Source organism: Ambystoma mexicanum, chromosome 7p (genome assembly GCF_040938575.1).
Source record: "Ambystoma mexicanum isolate Mex_15411 chromosome 7p, UKY_AmexF1_1, whole genome shotgun sequence".
NCBI lineage: Eukaryota > Metazoa > Chordata > Amphibia > Caudata > Ambystomatidae > Ambystoma > Ambystoma mexicanum.
Window position 1 is genome coordinate 92,799,784 of NC_090939.1, and position 26,719 is coordinate 92,826,502.

The following is a 26,719-nucleotide window of genomic DNA, read 5'->3' on the forward strand; positions in this document are numbered from 1 at the left end:
CTCGCAGTAAACGAGTGATACCGGAAATTCAAGGGATGGAAATTCAGATATGATTAGCAGAAGCTAAAAGCAGCTCTTGAGTTTCCAGCACGCACCAATGACCAGGAGTTGCCACTGGGGAACCAGGAGCTTTTACATAGCAAATCTAACTTACACATAAGATGCAAACATATCACTTTAACCCTTTATTTATGGCCCCTAGTGCTTTAAAGGTTGTGTAGATGTGTCCTAATGCTTATTTATAGATTGTCACAAACGCCAGAGTTAAATCCACATAAGTGTTTTTGTTCGGCATCAGTAGGCCTGGGGAGCCAAACGTAGCTCCTGATAGCTGTTGATGTCAAGCTAACCAGGATCTTATCGGCTACAAGCAGGAGCTAAATAGCTCTCAGCTCACCTCAGTTTTAAACCCTGAATTCTTCTGTGAACAAACCAGCAACCCCAGCCACGTGATTCTGCCTTGTTGGGCGTCATCAACTTGACTCTAAGTTAAGGAGGGGCAACCCAGACACGAACCACCTTGCTCTCTGTGCCTAGAAAGACAGTTTTACATCACTGTTAACGCCCAACAATACAACGATGTAGTGGAAAATAGAAATGGTGCACATAGATGTACTGTAGGATGAAAACAGAAAGAGGGCACCATCTAGTAGAGGAAGCATTGGTGAGTTACAGGTGTTCAAATACATCAGACAGGAAATGTGGGGACCGCAGAGAGCGGTTTAATATTGAAGATACAGGGAAAGACAGTGGGGGTTATTTTCATTGTGAGGCCGATCAGTAAAAGTGGCGGAAACAGGGTCTACTGCCACTTTTACCAATCAACCTCATATTGCAGCATTTCTCTGGCGGAGTTGGACAACACAGCAGACAACCTATATTAGGCCAGCCTCCATTTCCCACTCCACAAGACAAATGCGGCTGCCTTACCGCCATCATGGATTTTCATCTAGGCAGTAATGCCAAGAATTTCTATGAAACCCGCCTGCAATTACCACCTGGCAAAAGAAGGCTGATAGCATAGGGCTCTGTTGTATATGCCTTCCACAATCCTTAATTGGGAAGGAGGGAAGAAGACAAATCTATACATTTGAAATAGGAACAAATAACCTTTTGTGGTGATTACATCACTTAGAACTTGCTTGTCCTCCTTTCTACTGACCTTCATACCACATTTGCAGGCGCAACCACAAAATGTTGAAGCTGCTTACTTTGGTGTAAATGAATTAACATTTTCATTTACATGGGTGTATATGAACACTTTCCTATACACCAAAGTAAGCAGCTTCAACGTTAAAGCTGCTTACTTTGGTGTATAGGAAACTGTTCATATACACCTGTTTTCTAAGCAGCATTTTTGTAAAATAACAAATACGTAGTTATTTTACAAAAATGCTGCAGAGATTTCAAGATTGTGCCCGTTATAACTAAATCAGGCGCAATACTGAAGTAGCGCTGTCGTGCACTACGAGGACGCCCAGGCCCACTTGAGGAGACTGGTGGAGCCTGGCCGTCCTCATTTGACACAGTGAATCGTGCTCGTTAGCACCATCACTGCGCCAAGTTCTGAATCGGGCCCCGAGGCCCCGATTCTCATCCTGGTGTTAAGTACCGAAAAGGTTGTTAAAAGGGTTAACAACCTTTTCGGTACTTAATACCTATTCTGAAGGTGGCGGATTCTTCCGAAGTCGGAAGGAATGCGCCACTTTCAGAATACATATTGCGGTTCCAAGTATGAGTTGGAATCCAACCTAGCAACCGTCACATGCGTAATCTGTTTTTTTGCAGTCGGTATTCTTGTGGCACTCCTCCAGTCTAATATGTGCACTAAAATAGCGCACATATACGATACCATTTTCGTGCCTTTAGACTGGGGGAGTGCTACAAGAAGCCTTGTTTGGTGTAAATGAACATGTTCCTATACACCCGTGCCGTGTATATGAACACTTTCCTATACACCAAAGTAAGCAGCTTCAACGTTGTAGCTGCTTACTTCGGTGTAAATGAATGAACACTCATTTACACAGGTGTATATGAACACTTTCCTATACACCAAAGTAAGCAGCTTCAACGTTGAAGCTGCTTACTTTGGTGTATAGGAAAGTGTTCCTATACACTTGTGTTCTCAGCAGCATTTTTATAAAATAACGAATATGTCGTTATTTTACAAAAATTCTGCAGAGATTTCAGGATTGCGCCCGTTAGAACTAAAACAGGTGCAATCCTGAAGGTGCACCGTCGTGCACTACGAGGACGCTCAAACCCACTTGAGAATACTGATGGAGGCTGGGCGTCCTCATTTGGCTAGTGAATTGTGCTCTTTAGCAGGTTCACTGCGCCAAGTTATGAATCGGGCCCTCAGAGGTTACCTCAAAGTGGGGTGGTATCCCCAGGAATGTGTCCTGAGCTTGCTGTACCTAGAAATGTAAGACACCTCACTGATGACTACCAATGCGAATGAAACAAACCTGGGGTTTCTTGTGGTCTTACGTATGAGTGATGTGACCTAGCAGTTCAGACTGAACTGGGCTTTTTCCGACCTATCCTCTTTTGCCGTCAATCTAAAGATTGTAGGCAAAAGAGGATACACACTACTATAGACTGAGACCATGGATGCTCGACAAGCCCCGGCCCATGCTACACACGAGTGTGCGCAAGAGTGCTGTGCGTGTGTATGTGGGAGAGGTGTGTGCTGTATGTGTGGCGAGAAAGGGAGGTGTGAGAGAACAAAGGAGAGCAAAATGGGCAGTTTGGGGTGCATGAAACCTCACAATTGTAAGTAAAACCCGTCAACACGGGAGAGGATGGGGGTGGAGAGAGGGGTACGGCCCGTTTTCCGAACAGGAAACAGAGATATATTGTCTTTCCCCTTCTGTAATGGCATGGCAGGCTGAAAGACAATGATCTGGAAGGTTGCCCTGAGCAATGCCAGAGGCTACGACTAATGGAAAACCTGTGCAATCAATGTCCGTTTTGCTAACAAGGAACTATTCAGGACACTGTTAGGCACCAAAGCTGCATTTTCTATTAGGAGAAAAGAACAGACTGTTGCACAATATAAACATGAAGGTGTAAAACCACAGTGGAGACTCGTTTTGTGATTATTCTACTAACAGATCATAAGATCATCTTTCTATGTAGCAATTTATTCTGAATTCTTTGTGCTTCTAAGTGCTGGTGTAAGGCTGAGCAATGACACCATCACCTGACACTTACTTGAAGGTGCAGCAAGCTTTTATTGACACACACCAGGTGTGAAAAGGATTGGATAAACACCTACAGGCTCTAAAGTCAGAAGTAGCAATAACAGACTTATCCTCAGCTGAACAGTGTGCAGGGCACATCAAGAATAATTTGTTGGGGGGAGTTGATGTCTAGCACCCGAGTTAGTTCTAGTTTAGCCCATACATTTTGTAGCCTAACCTTGCAGGTGTTTGTCTCCCTAATTGACATCGTAAAGTCCCAAAATAGACAACGAACAGTTCCAACACCAAATCTTAACAAGTCTTTTAGTCACCTAGCCACACTATGCTAACAGCACAAAATGTTCCAAGAATTAGTCCAACGCAAATGTTCATAAGCCCAGCCTTCAATGCCTGAATCTATTCTAATGTAACAAAACAGAAGTAGAAGTGTTCCTTGAGGATAGTACTTAAAGGAGTTACTCAGTTTGGCCTCCCCTTCAAGCCTCTCTGCTTTCACCTTGCTTCTACAGGTTTGCCCAGGATTCAGTTTTCACAGTTCCCTCTCCTTCAGGCTTCCTTCAGCCTAACCAGAATCATGTGACTGTTGTCTGAATACTTGGTTTCTTAAGGTTTTCTATAGGTCTCTCGTAGAACTTACTTGGATGGCCTCCTCGACCTTGGTTCCAGCAGGAGTCACAACATGTCCCTCCTGGACCTTGGCTTTCTCTCAGGATTCACAATAGGTCCCTCCTGAGCCTTGGGGTTCTCTGGATTCTCAACAGGTCCCCCCCATGACCATGGTTTTCTCAGGCTTCTCAGCAAGTCCTTCCTAGACCTTTGCTCTCTTAGTATTCTCAACAGGTGCCTTCTGGAGTGTGGCTTTCTTAGGAGTCTTAGCAGGTCCATCCTGGAACTTGGTTTTCTCAGGATTTGCTAGAGATCCCTTTCTGTATCTCAGTTATTTCATGATGCATAAGAGATACCCCCTGGGTCTTGTAATTCTCTGGATACTCTTGTTTCTCACCCCGACCTTATTAGAGTGCTTAATCTGCAGCTCATTTTCTCTGTAAAGACGGGGATTGCACTGGGTATTCTGGTGCACTGGGTATGCAAAGCTGCACACACTCTTTTGCACAGGTAAGGTTCAAACTCAGTTTCTCAGTGACTCACAAACACTGGAGGTTCACAGACTACATGTCCACTGCAATATCTAGACTGTTGCTTTGGTCCTTGGCCTGAAAATGCGCGTTGCAATGCTTCTTGGGAGATGTAGTCTGGCAGGTCAGTATCCGGCAATGGGACACCAGAGAGGGTACAATCGTATCTCAGGGGAGACAGTAAGGAACATTGGGTAGCGGCCGGTCCAGCCAGTCCCTATTGTATCTTTTCCCCCACACGTAAGGATGGGGAGTTCAGGCAGCTCACCAGAGTGCCCGAGTAATAGGTATTATTACCGAATCTAGTGGAATGACATAACATCAAAACTGCAAAGACTGATTTGGCCCTTACAGGGTTCGAACCAGTATCACTGACACAGTTGCTTAACTTGCTGAGCTAGCTTATTGGCTAATGAGTACTTGCACTGGTAACGTAGCCCTTTCAAAAATCAAAAATTGTACACACTCCTCCCTGATGGCAATCCTGGTGGGTCTACCGAACACCATCCTGTCTCTTACATGCATCACCGTCAAGATTTCAGCCCGAGTTGTTATGTGGATGGTCCCAACAAGAGAAAGTGATACCGATAGTTAAAGTTCGAAACTGATCTGAAGCCCCCTGGTTTCTTTGGGAACAAGGATGTCCCAGGAATGAGTTTTCGGATCTTCTGAGACTAACTTTATTTGTATGAAGAGAGAAGCTCTGGGATATCATGTGTTGTCAGTGAAGGAGACAAGGTGGAATATAAAGCAGATCTTCTACCAGGATTATTTGCAGAACCCAACTATTAATTGTCCGATTCACTACATTTGTAGAGCATTTCTGTAATTATTAGTTGCCATTAACAGTAAAAAAAAAACAAAAAAAATGCGTATCCTGTCCCCTACGTTCCTTGTTGCAAATAGAAAAATATCTCATCACCAAAAATACTCACATAATTGCCAATCAGCTGTAGGGGAGAGAGTGGAAATGGTTTTCTCACATTAACATTCTTAAAAGCCATAAAAGGCTGATGAGATGATTTTGATGGGACAGAATACTTTTCAATTAAAGACGTGACGGTAAGTACTTTCCGTCAGTATATAGAGAAAAATAGTAACACCCTACGATAAAAGAATGTGTAGGATTTGTAACCTTGAAGTTGCGACTGCGAAGCATTTGTTTACCACTTGTCCTCTTCTGATTAACAAATATGTCACGGCCTACTCTTCCTTTCTAAATGAGATATTTTTTATACAAGCTGACCAATTTTGGAGTATGATTTTTGAAGGAGAATCACTTATCACTTTGTCTGTGTATTTTATATGGAAGGAACGGGAGAAAACGGTCTTTGTTTGTTAATTTATTTCTATAGCGTGGCAAACCCAGAGGAATCTGAGCGCATTTACAGGTAATATTGGTTTACAGGTTGCACACATGAAAAGTTACAGTCAGTATATGTTTAGATCGAGTTTAGCATGGCTCTTTTATGAGACTGATGATATGATGTTTGAAATATAACATGTGAATTAGTAGTGTAATTTGTTTTGATAACTGCATGTGGTATGAATTCTTGCCTGGATGTGTAAAGGTTTGTATTTAACCAAACACACTGAAAATTAAAAAAATTAAAAACTAACACCTTATCTTGGGCATCAAAATGTTGACTGCGGATGCCTTTCCATACAGAACTCAGACAAACAAAAGGATTCATGGCCATGGCTGTAGCATATGCTAATTCTTAATGTGTAAAGGCTGTAAAGCAGCTTCTTTGCTTTAATGCAATGCAAAAAGAAATGTTATCTTTTATAAAACATTCTTAATTCCTGAGACAAGTCTCTAAGCACGGGACGGGGATTCGAATCTGTGTTGCTCTGTGTTGTCTTGCTTCCAAGACTAACGTGTTGCCCCTGGGATACCCTTCCGCCAAAGCCAAATTCTTCAGGAATATCCAGAGGGCAAAATTACATGAACTTGTCAAAGAGTCTAAATATGAAGACTGTAACAAAACATTATAGAGAGTGTTGATCCTTCTAGAACATTTTTGTGCTGTTAGCATAGTGTGGCATTTTTTTGGAAGGTAATGTTCCTTTGGAAAATGCAAGTTTTTGATTCCTTGTCAAGAAACACAAACCACTACAGCTGTATTGTCAGTCAGAACTAGAATATTCTTGCACGGGATCAGGGTTGGAATGCATTCAGCACAGGAAAAATGCACTGATCTGCCGAAAATGTATGTGCTCCTTGCAGTCCTGTGTGGACCATAGGCCAGTGATGGAGATACAGCCCATGTCAGCGACCTACATGAAAGGGGAAATATCTGGTCACCGTACCCAGAGGAATGACCGCCTGGAAATGAGACCGTTTCGGTATTTTGTCTGATTGGTTTAACCATACAAGATTGTCTACGACACACCAAGGAATTTGTAATACCATGCTGTAATTCCATTTATTGCAGGTCATTTTGAGTTCTGCGCATCTTGCACCTGGCTAGGGTTACTGCCACAGTACACACAGCTATGAGCCTAAGTCATTGGAAACATCATGTAGTGATGACCTTTATCAAATAAAGACTTTCGGCTGCTTGAAGAATCCAGATATTTTCAGGGGGGGAGAGGTAGGGGGATTACATTCCTTCAACTTAAGCATATCTAGGACAAAGCCGATATAGGTTAGGTATTGCGGCATCATGGAAGGCGACTTCTCATTGTTAGACAGACCCAGTGAGAAACTGAGTTGCAGAAGGCTCTGCAAAAGCTGGAGTTTCTGTGAGCGGGTAGCACAAACCTGCTAGGCTTCTAGATAGAAATGCACCCCTTAATCATGAGTTGAGCAGCCACTGTCACCATGAGCTTGGTAAAAAAACTTGAGGAGCGGGGGGCGTGGCCAGCCGAGGACCCATGTGGATGGCTCCGAGGTAGGCTCTGTGTCCCCTTCTCCGTTATGGCCCTTAACTACCCCCTAAATCGTCCGTATTTGGCTGAAAATTGAGATTTTGGTGGCTGAGCACCTTAGGCGTTGCTGGAGAAAAGACGAAGAACCGGAATGCTGCCGTGTCCGAGATCGGAGCGATTGTCTCAGACGTTCTGATCCTCCAGCCAAGATGGCGTGTCGGCACTGAAAGCTGCATTACGGCGGTTGAGGCATGGCGGTTGGTCTCGTCTTCCCCGCATGAGAGTATCACTGAACTCATCTGAAAAGGAGCACCCGGCCGCCCTCCCTGCACGAGGGCACCATCGCGCCTGAATGAGGTGGGGGACCTGGCGCCCTGACTGGGAGGAGTGAAGACGGGGTCGCAGCCTTGGAGGGGTGAGGCACCCCAGAGACCTGCTCTGGACCCATAGCTTGGCGCGCGAGTGCGCCCATCCACGGGGGACCCGGCGTGGCTACCGGGCGGTGCTCGCTGTGGGGTGGATTCGGCGGCGGCCGGCGGGGGTGCCAGGCCCCCTCGAGAGGAGAGTGGAGCCACCGCATTTGATCCCGGTGGGCAGTGGAGGCTCGATGCAGGGCTGTTGGGTTCCCGTGCTGCCGGCGGTGCGCTCCTGTCCCGCGCCCAACTGGTGACTGTGAGGTGAGAGGAGGAGGGAAGGCCCCCGGCGCGCATCGATGGGGAGTTGGCAAAGGGAGCGGACTGTCGCCATGCATATATATGGCCTGTGAAGCCCGGATCTCCTCCTCGCCCCGTTAAGTCTTGAGAGCAGGGGGACTCCTTGGGGGAGTGGGAATATCCCCAAATTAATGGAATTCAGGGGAGGAGATGGGGCATAGGAGGGAGAGACACGACATTGGAAGCCTTAATCAGCACATGTGGTGGAGTGTGTTGGGAGCAGCTCTCACATATACCTGCAGCATTGCGATTGGCTGATCCTCCTGGCGAACATGAGCAGCGACACAACTGAGGAATTGAGGACTGTGTGGCTTGGTGGTGGGGCACCCAACGGTGCAACCTAATACATCTAAAGAGGAATAGAAGAATCCAGGTCTTGGTGGGTCCCGCGTCCCCTTGCTGGCTGTACATAAGGAAGAGCGGGGACTCCCCCTCCCATAGGCATTACAACAGACTTTGCATCGGGGGCGGGCCCAACCTGACCCAGCCTGGGTGTGCTGGTCCTCCCCACACCGCTGACCCAACATGTCCAAACAAACCACTAAAGCCAAAGGGGGAGCACCGGGGGACATCAAGATGATGTTGCAGGCGGCAGAAACACAAAAGCGGAGTCAGATACAAGCTACAGCTCAGGTGCATCTCTCCCCATCAGAAGACCTGGCTGACACTTCGGACTCACCAATTCGGAAATCTGACCTTCTGGCGCTGCTTCAAGAATTAAAGAAGGATATTAAAGAAAGCGCTGCAGACTTGGCTAAGTCTATAGCTGATCTCAGCAAGGGGGTCATGGCAGCTGAGCGAAGGATAGATGAAGTCGAAACGGCGGTTGCCGTACAAAGTCATGAACAGGAGGAGCTAAGCAGAAGAGTGCAAGAGCTTGAACATCAGATGGAACGGGTCCAAAATAGGCAGGAAGATGCCGAAAACAGGTCCCGAAGGAATAACATTCGGATTCGAGGGGTTCCCAAATCGGTGACGGACCTGGACTTACACCAATGCGTAACAGACCTGTTTCGACATATCCTAAGTGTCGGAGAGGAGAAAGAGATAGTCCTTGACCGTACGCATAGGGTCTACTCGACGTTCCAAATTGATAAAAATCTTACTCCGGATGTCCTTACAAGGGTACATTTATTCCAAGAAAAAGAAACCATTATGCGGTCTGCAAGGAAGAAAGAACCTATACAGTTCAGATCGGCAACCATCCAAATATACCAGGATCTTTCACAAGCAACCCTCCTCAAGAGGAAGAGGTTGAGGGTTGTGACAAACTGGCTTCGGGCTAACAGGGTTTGTTACCGCTGGGCGTACCCTACTGGTCTTCGATTTGAATGGGAAGGACAACGTTACACGGTCACCAAGGAGGAAGAAATGGACAGATTTATGGCAGACAAGGAGACTGGGCGCGATGTTGGCGTGAATAGTTCCCCATCTAAGGACAGAATATGGGCTCGCCCGAGAAGGAACAATGGAAACCGGCACGCCACCGACCAAAGGGCCGCAACAAGGATACCAACGGCGCAGATCCTAGGTGACGGCATACGCTTCAATTTCAGGCGCTATCCCTATATCAGCGGAATTGAGGTTGATGCACAATGAACTTTGACAAGTTTGGGCGTGAACAGGGTAAAGAAATATGAAGATGGTGCCTGTAAAACCTGTCAACACCAAGAACATATAGGCACTTACGTAAGAGGGGTGTGGGGAGGAACGGGGGCGGGGGAACCAGACCCCACTTTTTCCGGGAACGGTTATACCCGGTATTTTCTGAGGTTCAATTCACTAAATGTTTGTAACAGTTTGGGAATTTACATGTTTTGGGGACAGTTTGTGTTTTGGGATGACGGTGTTGCAACATGTGCATGGTACTCTCCGGAAAAGGGAGAGACCCCTGGATCTTAACGGGAGCAGAAATGCAGGGCATGGCCATGGCTGATTTAACACTGGTTACTTTAAATGTCCAGGGGCTTAACTCTCCAATTAAGCGCAAATCGATATTAGCCAGGCTGAGAGACATGCAGGCCTCGGTGGTTTGGTTGCAGGAGACACACCTACTCAAGGCCGATGAGCATAGATTGAGACATAAGGCGTTCCCCACACAATTTTTTGCCACTAGCGGTACCAAAAAGAGAGGGGTAGGCATCTTGATAGCGAAAGGGATTATCTTTGAAAAACAATTCTTGAAAAGGGGCCCTGAAGGCCACTATCTGCTGGTGGGGGGAAATGTAATGGGGCAACAGGTGACATTGGTATCAATCTATGCTCCTAACGAAGGTCAAGACCGCTTTCTGAGAGAGATCCTCCCGATCATGGCACAATGGGGTTGAGGACAGATATTAATGGGAGGAGATTTTAACGGGGTGGTGGACGCTGCGATGGACAAGACCCTACCTGCCATCTCTCATGACCATATGTTTAGGCAGGCTTTCGCTAAATTTATCAGGGAATTGCATCTGATTGAATCCTGGCGTTTCTTCAAACCACAAGAAAAGGCTTACACCCACTATTCTGCGGTGCACAAAAGCAACATGGTGCTGATTTCAGACTCTCGGATTCCACAAGTTACGGGATTGGAGTGAGGTGCCTGTCAGATCATGCCCCAGTCCTCTTAAAATTGGAACCCATGAGCAAGCAATTTCGGCCTCGTAAACCATGGCGCTTAAACGAAATAGTTCTGAAAGATCTTGCCCTCAGAGCAGACATTGAATGCTCCTTAAAAAAATATTTTCAAGAAAATCTCACTCCTGGGGTTCACTGGGATACTATTTGGGATGCAAGCAAGGCGGTCATAAGAGGGGTATTTATAGGACAAACTACATTAGGTGAAAGGAGAGGGTCAGAAGGGACATGGAAGCTCAATTGGCAGAGGCTGAAGCAGAATATAAAACCAAAAGAAAACTAGAGCGGCTCTAGAGACCCACCTGGCGGATGAAGCCGCACTTCTCCTGGTGCAAACAAAACAGTTTCACTATACAAAAGGGGATAAGGCGAACCATTTCCTTGCTGCTAAATTGAAGCAGCGGAAGAATCGGAATCGCATAATCCAGCTCCGGAACGCAGAGGGGGATTTGCTATGGGGAGAGAAGGCAGCGGATGAAGTGCTCTACTCATATCATACTAAGAATTCACAACGGGAAAACCTGGGGAGGGATAAACAAAGTGCTTGTCAGGTCTCCTCTTCCTTCATTAGTCTCTTTCTCTACACTAACTCTAAAGTCAGGTTTCCTTTATTGCTTTATTAGTTAGGTTAGTTTGGGTGGGCAGGAAGTTTTCTATTGTGTTGGTTTGGCCTTAACTACTTATTACAGAATACAGGTTCTAGCCCAAGGCAAGATGGAGTTTCTCAATAACTGCTCTGATTGGCTAGAGAGCGGAACAGGACAACAAAGAACATTCTAAACTGTCACTTTCTGCCTTTCATCGTCGATGCCCCAGCTGAGAGGTCGTGTGTTGTAGCTGCTCCTGCTTTGGACTTGGGCCTTTTTGGATTCTAGCTTTCTGGCCCTAGCAGTCGAGCGGCTACTCATCTGGGGTTTCTGGAGAAGAATCTCGTTTGTCTGGAATAGGATTGAGACTGGAAAACTTGAAGTTCTTTGAAGATTCGTTCATGAGATAAGTGACTTTCGTTTGGAGTTTAAAAACTGTTGCTTGGTTTTTGCTCAGAGACATTTCAAGTGAGAGAACGTAAAGTTTATAATTTGAAAAGTAACTTTAATCCGTACGTTTGTGAGCGCGAACGTTGGACATTCGTTATTAACGTATGCGCAAGACCAGCTTGGGAACGTTTCGTTCGTAGCGTGTGGCGCGTGTGTTCATCAGCGTGTGGGTTTTCAGCGCGTGGAATCTTCAGCGCGTGTGTTCATCAGCACGTGAGTTTTATGTACGTGTGTTCGTCAGCGTGAGAGTTTCCTACGCGAGTGTTTGGTTGCACGTGAATTCTTATAGCGCATGTTTTCCTCAGCGCGCGTATACGTCAGCACGTGAGAATTTCAGTGCGTGAGTTTTTAATGCGTGGGTTCTTCCAAGCGTGAGTTCGTTAGTGTGTGGTTTTTGCAACGCGAGTGTTCGTTTGCGCATGAATTCTTTGGCGCGTTAAATTTACAGCGCTTGTGCCATTTTCAGCGTGCGTGTAAGTTAGCGCATGGGTTTTCAGCCATGAATTCTTTAGCGCGTGTGTTTTTTGTTTACACGCGTGAATTTTCTGCGTGTGAGTTTTTTTCCATGCGCGTGTGTACTTTATGCGCGCAATCTTCAATTTTCAACGCAATCTGTCTCCGACTGAACTTTTAAGAAAAGAAGGAAGAGCAGAATTCATTAAAGACAATTTCAAATGGAACAATATTCAGTTTAAGTTCAAGGCCTTCTAGTTGCCTAAGTTTAGAAGTAGCTGCTGAATTTCAAGAGACTCAAGTAAGGAGGTAGAAAGATTTTCAGCCACTTCAACAGTCTTCTCTAGGAAATTATAAGAGAAGAACCAGGTATGATTCTTAACATTTTAGTTATGGATTTAAAGTCTTATTTCACGACATGACTAGTAACAAATGTGAGGCCTTGTGTTGTTTATGTATTTACTGCAGGTTCAGTACCGGCTAGTCCTGACGCCATCTGCCTGGTGTTTTTATGTTATCCACTTCCCCCTTTCCCTTAGGAGTGTAGTTAGCAGAGCAGAGTTTAATTTAGCTCTGAGAATTACATTTCAGGGGGATTGTTGGGGGCTCAGCAGCTTCCGCGAACACAGGAATTCTCTCAGCCTGACAGTGCTTTCCTCGACCAGATATCCCTACCACAAATTAGCGATTCAGACAAACAAAGTTTAGAAGCACCTATAACGGAAGAAGAAGTGGGAGAAGCAATAAAAGGATTGAGGACGAATAAAACCCCTGGTCCAGATGGGCTTAGCAACGCATATTATAAAACATTCAGACCCACCCTAATAGGCCCCCTAACGAAACTGTTTAACTATATACGCGATACGGGTAGGATCACTGGGGATATGAGCCAAGCGACCACGTTATTACTCTTAAAACCAAACAGAGACCCCACTGATTGCTCGAGTTACCGCCCCATCTCATTATTAAACGGAGATGCAAAGATTTATTTGTTAATTCTAGCCCGGAGATTAGCGGGTGTACTTTTGGAGATAATTCATACTGATCAGGCGGGCTTTATACATGGGCGGAATACACATGACAATATTCGCAGAGCTATGAATACAATTGAGTGGGGCCGGAGAACAGGACAGCGGTTTTCTGTTTTGGCTTTGGATGCCTCTTGTGCATTCGATAGCTTGCATTGGGGATATCTGCGGATGACGCTCGAGAAGTTCGGGTGTAGCCCGATTTTCATACGTATGGTAATGGCCAACTTTGTTCACCCATATACTCAACTAATGGTTAATGGCAGATTCACAGATAATATTCCAATCCAAAAGGGCACGAGACAAGGGTGTCCATTGTCACCTTTAATATTTGCCATGGCCATGGAGCCGTTGGCACAAAGGATTCGCGATGTCCTAGAGATCCGTGGGGTGGAGGTGGGCGCTGTGGGTCCTCAAAAAATTGCGCTTTACGCAGATGATATTCTCCTGTTCCTTAAAAATACCACGCGCTCGCAACCCAAAACACTTGATCTCTTTGGGGAGTTTGCGAAGATCTCTGGGTTTAACATTAACTATGACAAGTCTTGTGCACTCAATATTACTGAGGGTGCTGAGCAAGTGCCGGAATGGGCAAATAGGTACCCCCTGAAGTGGGAGCGGAATAGGGTCAAATATCTGGGTATACAACTGACACCTAAATATGGTAAACTGTACGGGGCTAACATCCCGGACCTGCTGAAAGAACTAGCAGAAGAGCTAAAACACTGGGAGGCGCAGGAGTTATCTTGGCTGGCCAGAATATCAGCGGTAAAGATGTCCCTTCTCCCAAAGTTCCTTTATGTTGTAAGAGCCCTGCCAGTGCGTATCCCACCCCCAGCAATTCAAAAACTACAAAAGGAAATAATGGCATTTATTTGGAAAAGAAAGAAACCACGAGTCCCCAAAAAGGTCTTGTTTAGGCCTCAATTAGCGGTCCCTGAAATTAGCAGATACTTATGTGCAGCGCAGCTGGCGCCTAAGCTACAGTGGTCACCTAGAACCACCCAAATGTGTTGGGTGACTCTTGAAAAAGAGACAACTAGAACTCCCCTAAATAACCTCCCCAGCTTCCGGAACAACACAGAAGCAAAGAAGGCGTTCTGCTCGAGTCTACCAAAGCTTCTTTGTGGTACTGGGATAAAGCGCTACGACAAAGGGGGGTGAAAGTTGGTAGAGGACCCCTAGCACCAGTAGCCTATAACCCCGATTTTACTCCCGGAGTGGGACCTAATTTTTGGGCACAATGGGGCGGGAATGAGAGGTCACTAGTGATGGGAGATTTCTATGAGGAAGGCACACCACTGACCTTTGATAAATGTAAAACCAAATTTAATATTCCTGAGACCGACAGGTTTCATTATATCCAACAAAGGCATTGGATTACTAATAGAAAAGTCAGAGAAGAATCAATCCGAGAACCAGTGGGCCTAGAGCTCACGATGAAAGAGGGCCATCCTGAGAAAGGGGTGTCGAGATTGTACAACCTAATGGGAACATTAGACCCTTAAGAAGTGCTCCTTTATATGCAGCGGTGGGAGGCGGACGTGGGGAAACCGATCTCTAGTGACACCTGGTATCAAATTTGGCAAAGAACCGTGAAATGCTCCAAGTGCACCTCCATAAAAGAAGCAGCATACAAAATGTGCTTACTATGGTACATGACACCTGCACGTATGCACACCATCAATCCGGATTACCCCATAACCTGCTGGAGGAACTGTGGGCAACCAGGTGACTTCATACATATGTGGTGGACTTGGCCGCTGGCCAAAACATATTGGAAGGAAATCCTCAGCCACATCAAGGAGATAAATGGGACACAACTGCCCTTTGACCCTTTGGTGATCCTATTGGGGGAAGCGGTCGAAGGAAGCTATCCTAAATCGGGTCCAAAAGCTCACCTTATCACCCACATGTTAAACGCAGCTAGAATAACTTTGGCTCATAACTGGAAGAACAGACAAGGTCCGATAACAGCTATGTGGTGGGTGAGACTATGGGGGGTGATGGCCATGGAAAAGACTTCCGCCTTAGCCCACGGCTCTTACACAAAATATTTGGACATTTGGTTGCCGCTGCATGACTACACAATGGACAGAGAGCAAATGTACTTTAAACCGAGACTTTTGAGTAGCATTTCTGTTATTTAATTACACAAGCTGAACTGAGAAAGGTGCGATCCAGGCTACTTATTCGTTGATATTGTTCACACCGTATACATTGTTAGGATGTTTGGGGGGTGGGGGTTGACGTCATTGGGATTGTTTGTACTTATTTGAAAATTAAAATAAAGTTGATAAAAAAAAGAAACTTGAGGAGCTGCATTCGTGTCAACAGAGGCAGGAAGTCACCAGGGGAAAATCCCAGACATTGGCAATAAGGAGGCCAAATCAGAGCATCAAGGATGCATTCTTCAGATCCATGGGGTAAGTTCAATCACCTAACAAAGGGAGGACCGATATTGCACTGGTGGGATCGCCTTGGACCTCTCATGAGTAAGAGGTATTGCGGAAAGACAGGTACAGAATAGAATGCAGGCCTGCCTGGTTCTATATTTGGTACTGTAAACAATACCAGTTACTCACTGTAGAGACCAATGTACTCCCAGTCCACATTTCCCTTCCCCAATACTTCTGGTATGTCGTATTGGGGAAGAGGAGGGAACCAGACCAAAACCAACAATAATTGCCAGGGCATGCCCAATACAGCCCTCATCACTCGCTCATGTTCCCGGCCCCAACAGTCAGTCCCTTTAACTGCATATGTGCATTAACTCTTATTAGCAGGATAGATCAGAGCAAATGCTATCGAAGGAAGAAGTTACTTACCTGTAACTCCTGTTTTCCAGCATTGGTATCTTTCAGGGATTCACATGCTCATTGAATATTCCCCGTCGTCAGGCTGGGAACCCTTGGTAACGTTAAAGCAGTTTACCATTACATTTTAAAACTGCTTGTCACTTTAGTAGTCTATCAGTGTCACTTCGGGTCATACTGCCCACAGCCAATTAGACATGTCCTCCTTAGACCCACCCCGGGTGGCCATCTTCAGATTCGTAAGCGCACGTAATGTGGTAGTAGGAACCAGAAGAGCCATATAGGGGTAGACGGCAGGGTCACATGTGAATCCATGAAAGATTCCAACGCGGGAGAAGAGGAGTAACAGGTAAGTGACGTGTTTCTTCTCCAGCACTGGATCATTCACGGATTCACATGCTCATGATAAGATTATATAGCAGTACACATACACAACAAATGGGCTGGGGCATAGCTCTACAGAAGCAATTTTAACTCACTTTGGAACACTCAACTCACGAGGACAAGTTGCAAAGCACTGCTTGGCTGTCCCGGGTCTCCTCCCTGGAATCCCTATCAACACAGTAGAACCTTTTGAAGGTATGACCAGACCTCCACGTGGCTGCCCTGCAGATGTCAAGCAGGACTGAAAGGCTGTAGTACTCGATGCCACTGCTCTGGTCGAGTGTGCTCTTGGTCTTCCTGGCAGGGGTCTGTTGGCCAGCTGATGGCAGTGTGAAATGCATGCAGATAGCCATGTTGAAATGAAAGATTTTACCAGGGATTTGTCAAGTCACCAAACCGCTGCGATGACTAGCAGAATTCTTTTGTACAAGCCACATAAAACTTGAGGGCTCGTGCGACATTGAGAGAATGCAAGGATCGTTCTGCCGGAGAAGGAGAGCCAAAAAACACAGACAGTATAAGCGGTTCATTCAGGTGAAGTGCTGAAGGTAAATTTGGCATGAAGGAAGGGTTTTTCCGGAGCACAACCTTGGGCTGGTGAAAAGTTAGATATGGAGTCTTGCAGGATTTAATTTAATTTCTTTCATTTTAATATTATTTGTAAGGCACCAAAAAGAAGGCGTATGGGCATAAGGGCACACATGGGTAGAGAAAAAAGACAGAAAAGTACATAAGAGGAATATCTTAAAAATATAAAGACCAAGTGAACTCCAGCTTATGGGAAAACATATGTTTTAAGCCTTCTTTTAAAGACCTCTAACGAAGCAATGTCCCTCAATTCTGGAGGCAAGGAGTTCCAACGTATGGGAGCAGCAGCATAACAAGCTCCTTAAGTAACCAAAGCTAGTTTGGTTCTCGGAACTAGCAAAATATTGCTGTTATTTGATCAAAGTGACCTTCGATGTGAAAGTCTTACACGATTTTCAGAGAGATATGTTGGGGTATTACCAAATAGGCATTTGTGCGTTATGGTCATCACTCGAAATAAAAGCCACATGTAGCCAGTGAAGTATTGTTTTGGCTTTTTTTTTGGGCTTGAGTCACATGATCTTGCCTACCCAGCCTGCTACTGCACGTACTGCGCTATTCTGTAATATCTGGAGCCTTTTCAAGTCTCCAACAGCTACACCTACACCTTGAAGACGACTAATGCACTAGTAGTCTAATTTAGTGCCAATTATGGCTCTGGCGATAGTTGCACAGTTCTCGTTGTTGGCAAATGACCTACTCCCAGATAACAGTTTAATATAGTAGGCTGTGGAGGAAATGAAAACATTTACATGAGGTTTTATAGTCTGGTTTTTACTTCGTTCAGTGTGTTCAGTTTGCAACCTGCAACTACAAATGCTGATATTCAGCTGTACCAATGACCATGAGTTCAGTTTTGGAATCATTTGGCTGTTAGGGAAATTTATCATATTTATGCTTCATCACCTCTGCTAGTGAGACCCCCAGCACCTTTTGCTGGACATCTGGACCTTTTTCATTCTATCCTGAATGAGAGGAGCCTTTTTCTCCTCATTCATTCTTATTTGCTTTGACTTTTGGAACGCTGTTCTCTGTGATTTACCTTCACTATGGAGTCTACTTTGCTTCATATCTCTTTAAAGGCATCTGTGTTTAACTTTTGCAGCAGACAGCGCCTCTTGGGCAGTGTTGCTGGGAATCCTTTGGGTTCTTCTTTGAGATGCTTTCCTTATCCTACATACTACAATTCTTAAGGATAGAGCGATACCTTCCAAAAATGCTATACTATGAGAGATTAGCACACACCACATTACCTAGTATCCCCCTTCTTTCTGCTTCTGTGACTTTATAGTCATATACACTACCCTATAGCTATGGCTGGTGACAGTGGACGTGTTCGAACAACTATTGTGCTATTTTCTACGGCAGACTGTATTCACAATCTCAGTTGTGCACAATAGTGTCACCTATGTGCTAACATGGTGGCTCCTTTCTTTTTTTTGTCTTTTCTATCGTGGTTGTTCTTTGTTAGCCCTTCTTCTACCATTCTGAGAGGCGGAGGTTTGTGTGTGTGTTTTGCCTTTGGTGTGAACCCTTGGGTGTCCCTGCCGAGGCTCCAGTGCGTCTGGGCAAGCAGGAAGTGGGGGAGGAGTTATTCACTCCCCGCCCTTCATCTGCCTGAGTGCCTGCATGGAATCAGTTCCCACTGTGGGGGCTGGCTGTCCTGACAGGACAGCCACCCGCCCCCTTCTGTAAAACGCTGAGAGAGTTGGCAGAGGGGTGTGTGGGTAAACTCAATAAAAAGGTGAGGTAAAAGGCAAGTTGACCACTGGAACTGAAGTGACCAATGCTGAAGACAACCAGAGACGCCTGCAGACCCTTCAAATCACCGTGAAGCGACCACTGCTGTCCTGACCCAGTTTCCTACTCGACAGAGGAGCTCCAAAGAGGACGGCTCCTTCCCTTTGGATGATGGGACCAACCAGCCCTGAGATGAACTGCAATTTGAGCCATATCCCAAGGTGCTGTAGCTTTCCAGAGCTGCAGACCGCAAATACCAGGAGACCTTGCACCCATTTGCAGTTCCCCGTCTTTGAGAGGCCGAATCCATCCCAGTCTTTGCTGAGCTCCAGGTGAACCTCCAGAGACACGAACTGACTCCTCTATGTCCCCTCACTAGCGTGCAGGACTGCAGGATCGAAGAAGATCGACCAGGCGAATACCAACCTTAAGTTGGTGCGTAGAAAAAGGCAGCAAAACCACAGGCTGCCCGGGGAGACTGAAGAAATCCGTGCCAAGGGTCCTCTCTCGAGACTGCTGCTGAGACATCCCCTTCAGAGTCCTTTCTCTCGTCACCAGACCAAGGAATCAGGAGACCAGGTCTGTTGCTGCTGTACGGAGGAGAATCCAGCTACAAGTATTTCTTCTAACCTAAAGGTACTGTGAGGTGAAAGGTAGAACTTACCTTGAACCGAGAAGTCACGCCAGAGTGACCGGAGTGCGTGAAGAGGTGTCCAGGATGTCCTCTCTACCTCTAACCCAAGCTTGCCAGCTTGTGTCTCTTTAGGGAGTATTTTTACAGGGCCCCCCTCATTGCGGTATTTCTCCAAGTAACTTTTCCTAGAGACTAAAAGTATCCTGAGGAACGTTTGCTGTTCTGCTGCTTCTTAAGACCTTAAGACTTTGAATCCACTCCTACACTGACCTTTTCGTATAGTTAGGAATTGGACTTTTAAAGCATTCGTTTGTCAGAAAAATGTCTCTAGAACGTTAAGCTTTGCTGCTGTGTGATTAACCAACCTTTTTCTTTCTGAAAAGACTTTATCTTATGTGATTTTGCTAACTAAATATAATTACTGTATATCGTTGTCTTAATGGGAGTGCGCGGTAGTATCAATAGTACCAACTGTCAATAGTGTCAAAATCTGTAACAATTATACTGCAAGAAACTACAATTGAAGCAATGGCCTTTCAACAGTATTACAAATTCCTATGTGTATTGGTTAAGTGTATTAAGTATGTATCTACCTTCCTTGTGTAAATATAATGAATTGTATATTAATATAACATTGCATGTGTAAGTGTTTCTTTGGACTATTGTATTTACTGGGTTCAGTGCACTTACCTACAGCTCACATCTTCCTCCTATGAGAAGTCTCACTGTTTTGCCACTCTACAAAGGTTCCTTGGGTAGTAGAGACTTATACTAACAATTGGGGACCTCTATAAAAAGGATAGTTTTATGACGTCTTACCTCACTGGACTTTAGAAAAACTCCCCTAATAAGGGCCAACCCATTTACCACCATCCTCTGCTACCTGACGAAGGATTAGTCACTGTGTCACCCGCATAGTTGGTATAACCAATCCCTCTGTCGTCTAACAGCTGAAACAGAGGCATCGTAAAATATTGTACAGTGGAAGCGATACACAGGATCCTTGGGGCATGCAATATTGTATCATGCTGCATATCCGCTATATACCTTTGCTAAACGGTTTACAAGAAAGGAGTTAATCCAGGATATTGCAAAGGATCTAAGTGATCCAACCACGGTTGATTTTCCCACGACGGAAAGGTTTGCATGTGAAATGTACAAACCACACTTAGCAAACCGACTCACTTAGCAATGTTGGACACTGGACAACACCAACAACAAACAGACAGAAATGCACTTTACCCCATTATAACAATAGTGAATCTATGCATTGTGCTTTCATTAGACAGGTCAGTTAGGCCATCTATGTGGTTGTTTTTTTTTTCCTGAAGAAGTTCCCTCAATTTTCTGTAAAATATAGATGTGGAACGAAACAGGTTGGGTTCCAGATAAACACTGACATTGCAGTGTTTTTTTTTTTTGTTTTTTTTTTTTAACATCAACTACGCTGCTAATACTTGCACTGAGGATTAAGATTTAATTCATCTCTGAGGAATTGTTAAAAGCATAATTGTGGACTTTTTAAAATGGAAGGGTATAGTTTGTTTTATGAACACTGTGTATACAATTTGAACACATTGTAATTTGTATATGAAGTTTGAATTTTTTTTTGTACTTTTCAAAAGTCACTTTAGAGGTGATAGACAGTGGTCAATCTGTTTAAGCACGGGTCACTTTCTGATGCTTTTCAATCAATATTGTTTTAGAATATAAAAAGAATAAATTTGAACTACTGTTTAGAATGACGGTGCCTGCTTATTAAGGTTGAATATTCCTGGGAAACCTGCTACCGCAGTTGGAATGGAGGTTCAATACACGTGTATTTAATGGTGTGAACTTCTAGCTATTTTTTTACCATAGAGATTTAGGAGTTCTAGAGTATATATGTTCAATTTGAAACCAAGTGTGCTCCTCTCACTCATTCCCTTGATCCTGGTATCCCCTATTGTCAGGAATGTAAAGGTGTTTATGAGCTTCTCGATTGTGTGTACTATATCATTTGTTCTGAGATCACAATACAAAAAAGCTTAAAACTTTACACCATAGTGATGGGAAGATTGTGAGAAGATGTGTGTGACGATAAAACAGAACTGGCTCAGACAAAAATATTCGTGAACATTGTTTGCTAAATTTGGCATCTTGAGCTTGAATCAAGCAAGTTGTGTTTGCAGGAGGCATGAGCGAGGATCACTTGACCACATTCCAGACATCTTCCAAAGGGAAATGACATTGAAAAACGAGTGTTTCCACCTTTGCCCTCATATGATGAGCATTGATGCATGGGGGTAATTTTATAGATTTTTTACAGCCTCATCAAAGCAGTCCTATAACCACTGACGGCTCTGCCTGGTTCTACCTGGTTCCATCGAACAAACATCAAATTTTGTTTTTTTAATTTGGGGGGAGGTTCCTCCAAAAACTGACCCCATCCCCATCCCCATCCCTTTTAACCCCTTACTGACCCACATATATATATTTAGATTCATTTTTTCGATGGAATTCTTTCAGTAAAAATTCCATCGAAATAACAACTGTCAGCAAAAGGACGTTGTAACCTCTGCCTGTGGTTATGATGCCAAGCATATATTGCCTGAGTGAACCGTCCAACAACTCACATTAATTCTTTTATTTACAGCTTGGACTGAATGCAGCTTTTCCCAGACTTTTTGGGCTTACCTTATGGGCACCCTTTGAAGATGTATGACAGAATAAGCGTTGGAAAATCATTTTCTTCATAAGCAAGAGCTTCTGTCACAAGGACCTTCAAGAACTCCATCATAACCCCATGCCCTCTTGAAAAGGTGCAAATGAATGGTGGGATTTGTTCTTCCTGATCTTCCTTTGAGGAAGCGACTTCAATCTCACCATCATCCTACGGAGGCTGATCTTAAGTCAATGGCAAAGGTGGTTAAAGGGCAGGAGGCAGCAAGAGGAAGGGGTGATGGTCAGGGAGGAAGTGGCAGAGGCACCAGTGGTAGTTGTAGAGGAGCACTAGGGGCTTCTGCAGGCTAGGAAACAGAGGAAATTACAGATTGAGTTGGTGTAGATACCTCCTGGCTGAGGTTCTTGAAATAGGTATTGTAACTTTGGACCATCACAAGGTTCTGAAACATAGCAAACATCAGTGATCTACCACTAACCTAAAGGGTAGAGAGCCCACTTGGTTCAAAAAGTAGCCATAAACATAACCGGGGCCTCAGTGGCAGGAGTTTGTGAAACTACCCCCTCACAAGGGGCTTCAGCATGATCCCAATCTTTCATAGCAAAGTGATGTGTGGACCCGTCTCCTTGGTTGGAATCACTGTCTTGTGTGTCCTATCCAAAGATTTCCAAGGTTTAGAGGAACACTCGGTGTATTCCAGTAGCAAAAGGAGTATTGGGAGCAATCAGAGTAGGAGGATGGAGGCCCTCAAGGGACGGTCGGAGAAGGCCGTCTGAGGACAACTCTGGCTGGCCACAGAGTGCTCTTGCAGCCCCTTGAGAAGAAGCCTTATTAACAAGCTACTTAGAATCCTTGTCATGATTGCTGGTGCCAGCCCCCAACTTTCCTGGGGGAGGGGCTGCTTGGAAAAGCATTACCAGGGCATGAAGCTGGAGCTGCTTGGAAAGGTATCGCTGGGACATGGTGCTGGAGCTGCTTGGAAAAGTATCACCAGGTCCTGGTGCTGAAGAAATAATTGTAGTGGTAGTACCATCTCTTGCTTTTTCTTTTCTTTCAGGAAGTGAAAAAAGTCCAGTGGAAGAGGTTAATGGAAAATCTCACCCCAATGTTGCAACTGAGACCTCTCATTGGAAATGTGACGCAGAGCGAGCAAAAGTTCCACTTTGGTTGAGGCCTAGCTCGCCTTAAACAATATGTGTGATTGTTTGCGGACAGAAATTAGGCTGACAAGATCTGGAGAAACAATAACACTTATGTGGCATTGGCCATGGACAAGAAACTACCCGAGCCAAATGCAAATAGGGATGATAAAATAAAAGATTTAAACAAAATGTATAAAATAAATTGATAACAAATTAAGAATACAAATTAAGTTCTTCAATGATGCTGGGGCAGAAAATAGGACTAGCAGGTGAAGGGTGGGACAGAGGCCTGCTCATGCGTACCATCTTTGGTAATGCTGAAAGAGTTTTTTTGCTGTGTGTACAGACGTCTCGAAATAGATAGTGTAAGGGTGACCAAGTAAGGCTCGGGAGACAAAATGGTGGCATGTTTTTGGGTATAAAGTTGCATTTATTAAACAAGATTTGGGAAAATGCCACTCATCCCTAAAGCTAAGGGGATTTTCCCTGCCTCAAAGGAAACTAGTGAAACTGTCAGGAAGTCCAAAACTAAAAAGCCTGTCACTGTCGTGTCCCAAAGCCTACTCCTGTCCCTAACAATATTCTAAATCAACTGTGCAAGGATGATCTTTCTCTTCTCAAAGTAAAAAGTGTTTCCCAGTCTCTCTGGTAATAAAAAGTGATACAAAATAATGTTCCAAAATATAAGATTCAATGCTTGGGTTTTACTCCTTTCCCCTGGACTTCTTATCTTATGTCGATTCCTTGAGTGCTTCTGAGCTTGTTTGATCCCTTTTAGGTAAAGTGTCACTGGGCAATTCAGAAGAGAATGTGCCTTGTGCTCGCGCTTCTTTATCCGAACAGACTGGCACGTTCTGCAGTCAAGCGTAGGATCCCAGTTGCTAGAGTTGTGTTCCTTTCCTCTAGCTTTCTTTTTTATCTTATTTCCGTTTCTTTAGGGCTTCTGAGCCCCTTTTCTCTCTTAGATAAAATGTCACTGGATAATTCACAAGAAACTGTTTCATGGCTCCAAAGTTCTTTTATCCTACCAACTCGGCACACTCCACTACCAGGCTTAGGATTCCTTTTGTCAGTTGCAGGGTCCTTGACCCTCTTAGTCCCAGCCGCTCATGTTGGTGCGAGTCCCAGACTCACAGAATGGCTTGGTTCACTCTCCTGCCAAACCAGTATATTCTCATGGACCGTCTCTCTTTCTCTCTTAGAGTTACAGGCCCTCTTATTTTCAACTTCTCATGTGGGTTTGAGTCCCAGACTCGCGATCTGTTACGCGGCTTGGTTTACTCTCCTGCCAAGCCAGTGTTTCTTCACAGACTGTCTCTCTTTCTCTCACAGGCTCCCAGACCCTCTTAATCTCCATCACTTTAACCTTTGGTTTCTCATAAGGGTGCGGGTCCCAGACTCACACTGTTGTGTGGTATCCGCTGGGTTCCCTCTCCTGCCAAGCCCACTCTTTCTTTGCTTAATTTTCATTGAGGGTCTCAGACCCTCTTAATCACAACCTTTTATTTGGGCGCTGGTCCCAGATTTGCACTGAGGCGTGGTATCCGCTTGGTTTACTCTCCTGCCAAGTATACAACACTTTCGGTATCCAGTCTTTTTCTGAAAATAAAACTGTGGTTTTCCGTGGTAAGTTTCACCAACAATTCAGAAAATATTAATTAAATATATATATGGAAGTGGGGTAAGGGGTTAATATGATGGGGATGGCGTTAGGGCGGGGTTAAAAGGGTAGAAAAACTGTGGGTTTCAGGGGGTTAGTGGGTAGCCCCACAAATTAAAAAAGAAAAATTCTGTATTTCTTCAGCATTTTGGCCACTCCGAAATGTACTACTCTGATTTTACCTTAAGTAAAATCACATATAACCCAACTCTTCCTGGTTAGCCTTGCTTGCAATCAGGGTCCCAGACCCTCTTACTCTCAATGTCCTATTTGCCACAGGGTCCCAGACCCTCTCTTTCCTGCTTCGATGGGCACCCCATTACTCCATCGGACCGCCAGCACCTCCCAGTCAACCCGTGTACATGTTTCCTTCCTTCTTGCAGGTATCAGCGGTTCCTGGGCAGCTGCGTTCCTTTGTGAGGCTTCGGTAGCGTTCGGGTGTCCAGCAGGGTCTGCAGCGGCTCTGCAGTCTTACGATGTTTCCCAGCTGCACGTTCTCCCTCTCTCTCTCGCATGCTTCGCCAGGGCCTGGGGCGCTCAGAGGATTCACTTGGCAGCAACCCATAGAATTCTCTCATGCTGGACCACCTTCAGGTTCTCTCTTTCCTCTGGTTACTGCCAGCTGTTTGGCTCGTGTCAGCTGCTCCCGTGCACTGCTCCCACAGTCCCTGCTTAGAGGACAGCTCTCTCGTTTCCGTGTCCCAGCTGAGCCGCTTTCAAACTCCTGGGTGGGATTGTTGTACTGCTTCGGCAAATCACTTATGCTGAGAAGCTAGACCGCTCACTCCGCTTATCCAGCGTGATCCTTGGACTCCGGTCACCATCTTCAGAGAACCAGTTTTAAGAGTAAATGCATGGTTTATAGTCATATTTTTTAAATCAATAATTTCGAATGCATTATTGTCGAATCAGTAATGTCGAAAAAGAAATATTTTTTGTATTATTTTTTTTTATAGGGGGGTTCCCCCCGAACCCCCTGTTTTTTTAAATAACCCTTATTTTATCTAAACCCCAAAAAAAACATATCAAATAAAAAAAGAAATATTCAACATTTTTTTCCAACATTTTTTTTTCTAAAATTTAATGCATTCGAAATTATTGATTCGACATTTTGACTGCACACCTAAATGCATGATACTTTGTACTTTCCGTTTTTTTAGTCTTGTCAAGCATGTTAAGTTCACTAACTTGACAAGAACACATTGCAACTCAACTCACACACTGAACTTGTTGGTGGTCTCCACAACCATCAATCTGGATTTTGGGCATTCAGAGGCAGGGAAACTGCTCTTCTGAACACCTGTGAAGGACTGCTCGCATCTCTAGACTCCAACTCCCCAGCTGTCCTTATCCTTCTCGATCTCTCCTCTGGCTTTGACACAGTCAACCATTCCATCCTCAGTCAAGGCTCCACAATACCCTCAGTATCTCGGAACGGGCACTGGACTGGCTGAACCCTTTTCCTCACTAACCGCTCTTCCCAAGTCATCCTGAGCACCTTCTCCTCTCCTCCTTCCCTCTCCACCTGTGTTGTCCCCAGGGCTCTATACTCTCCTCCTGGCTCTTTAACATCTACCTTGCTCTCCTTGCACGCCTCATCGCATCCTTCTACTCCAACTTCCAGTGTTACGCAGATGACACACAGCTCTTTTTCAAACTCCCTGCTGACCCTCTTAGACCTTCCATCATCCCTGACTGCCTATCTGCCATCCAGTCCTGGTGCGCCTCCAACAATCTCTGCCTCAACGCCTGTAAAACTGAAATCCTTCCCATCGGGAACCCTGCTCCCTCCTTCTTCCCCTCACGCTGGCCTTGCTCCTTGGGCTCCCCCCCTGTGCCTTCAACGGAAGCCAGAAACCTTGAGGTAATCTTCCACTCCCCTCTCTCCTTCCTCCCTCACCTCAGGACATTGCCAAGAAGTCCCACTTTCAGCTAATCCTTCTCAAAGGAATTTTACCTTTTCTTACTTCCCCTCAGAGGTCCAATGCGAACCAAGCCCTAGTTCTCTCTAGGCTTGACTACTGCAA

The 26,719-nt window shown here is 45.1% G+C and overlaps 1 protein-coding gene across 1 annotated transcript in view; it reads right to left on the reverse strand.

The window, feature by feature from the left end:
- The window catches only part of CFAP91 (cilia and flagella associated protein 91), a 677,881-nt gene that overhangs the window by 278,075 nt on the left and 373,087 nt on the right, over nt 1–26,719 (reverse strand). The window lies entirely within an intron of this gene.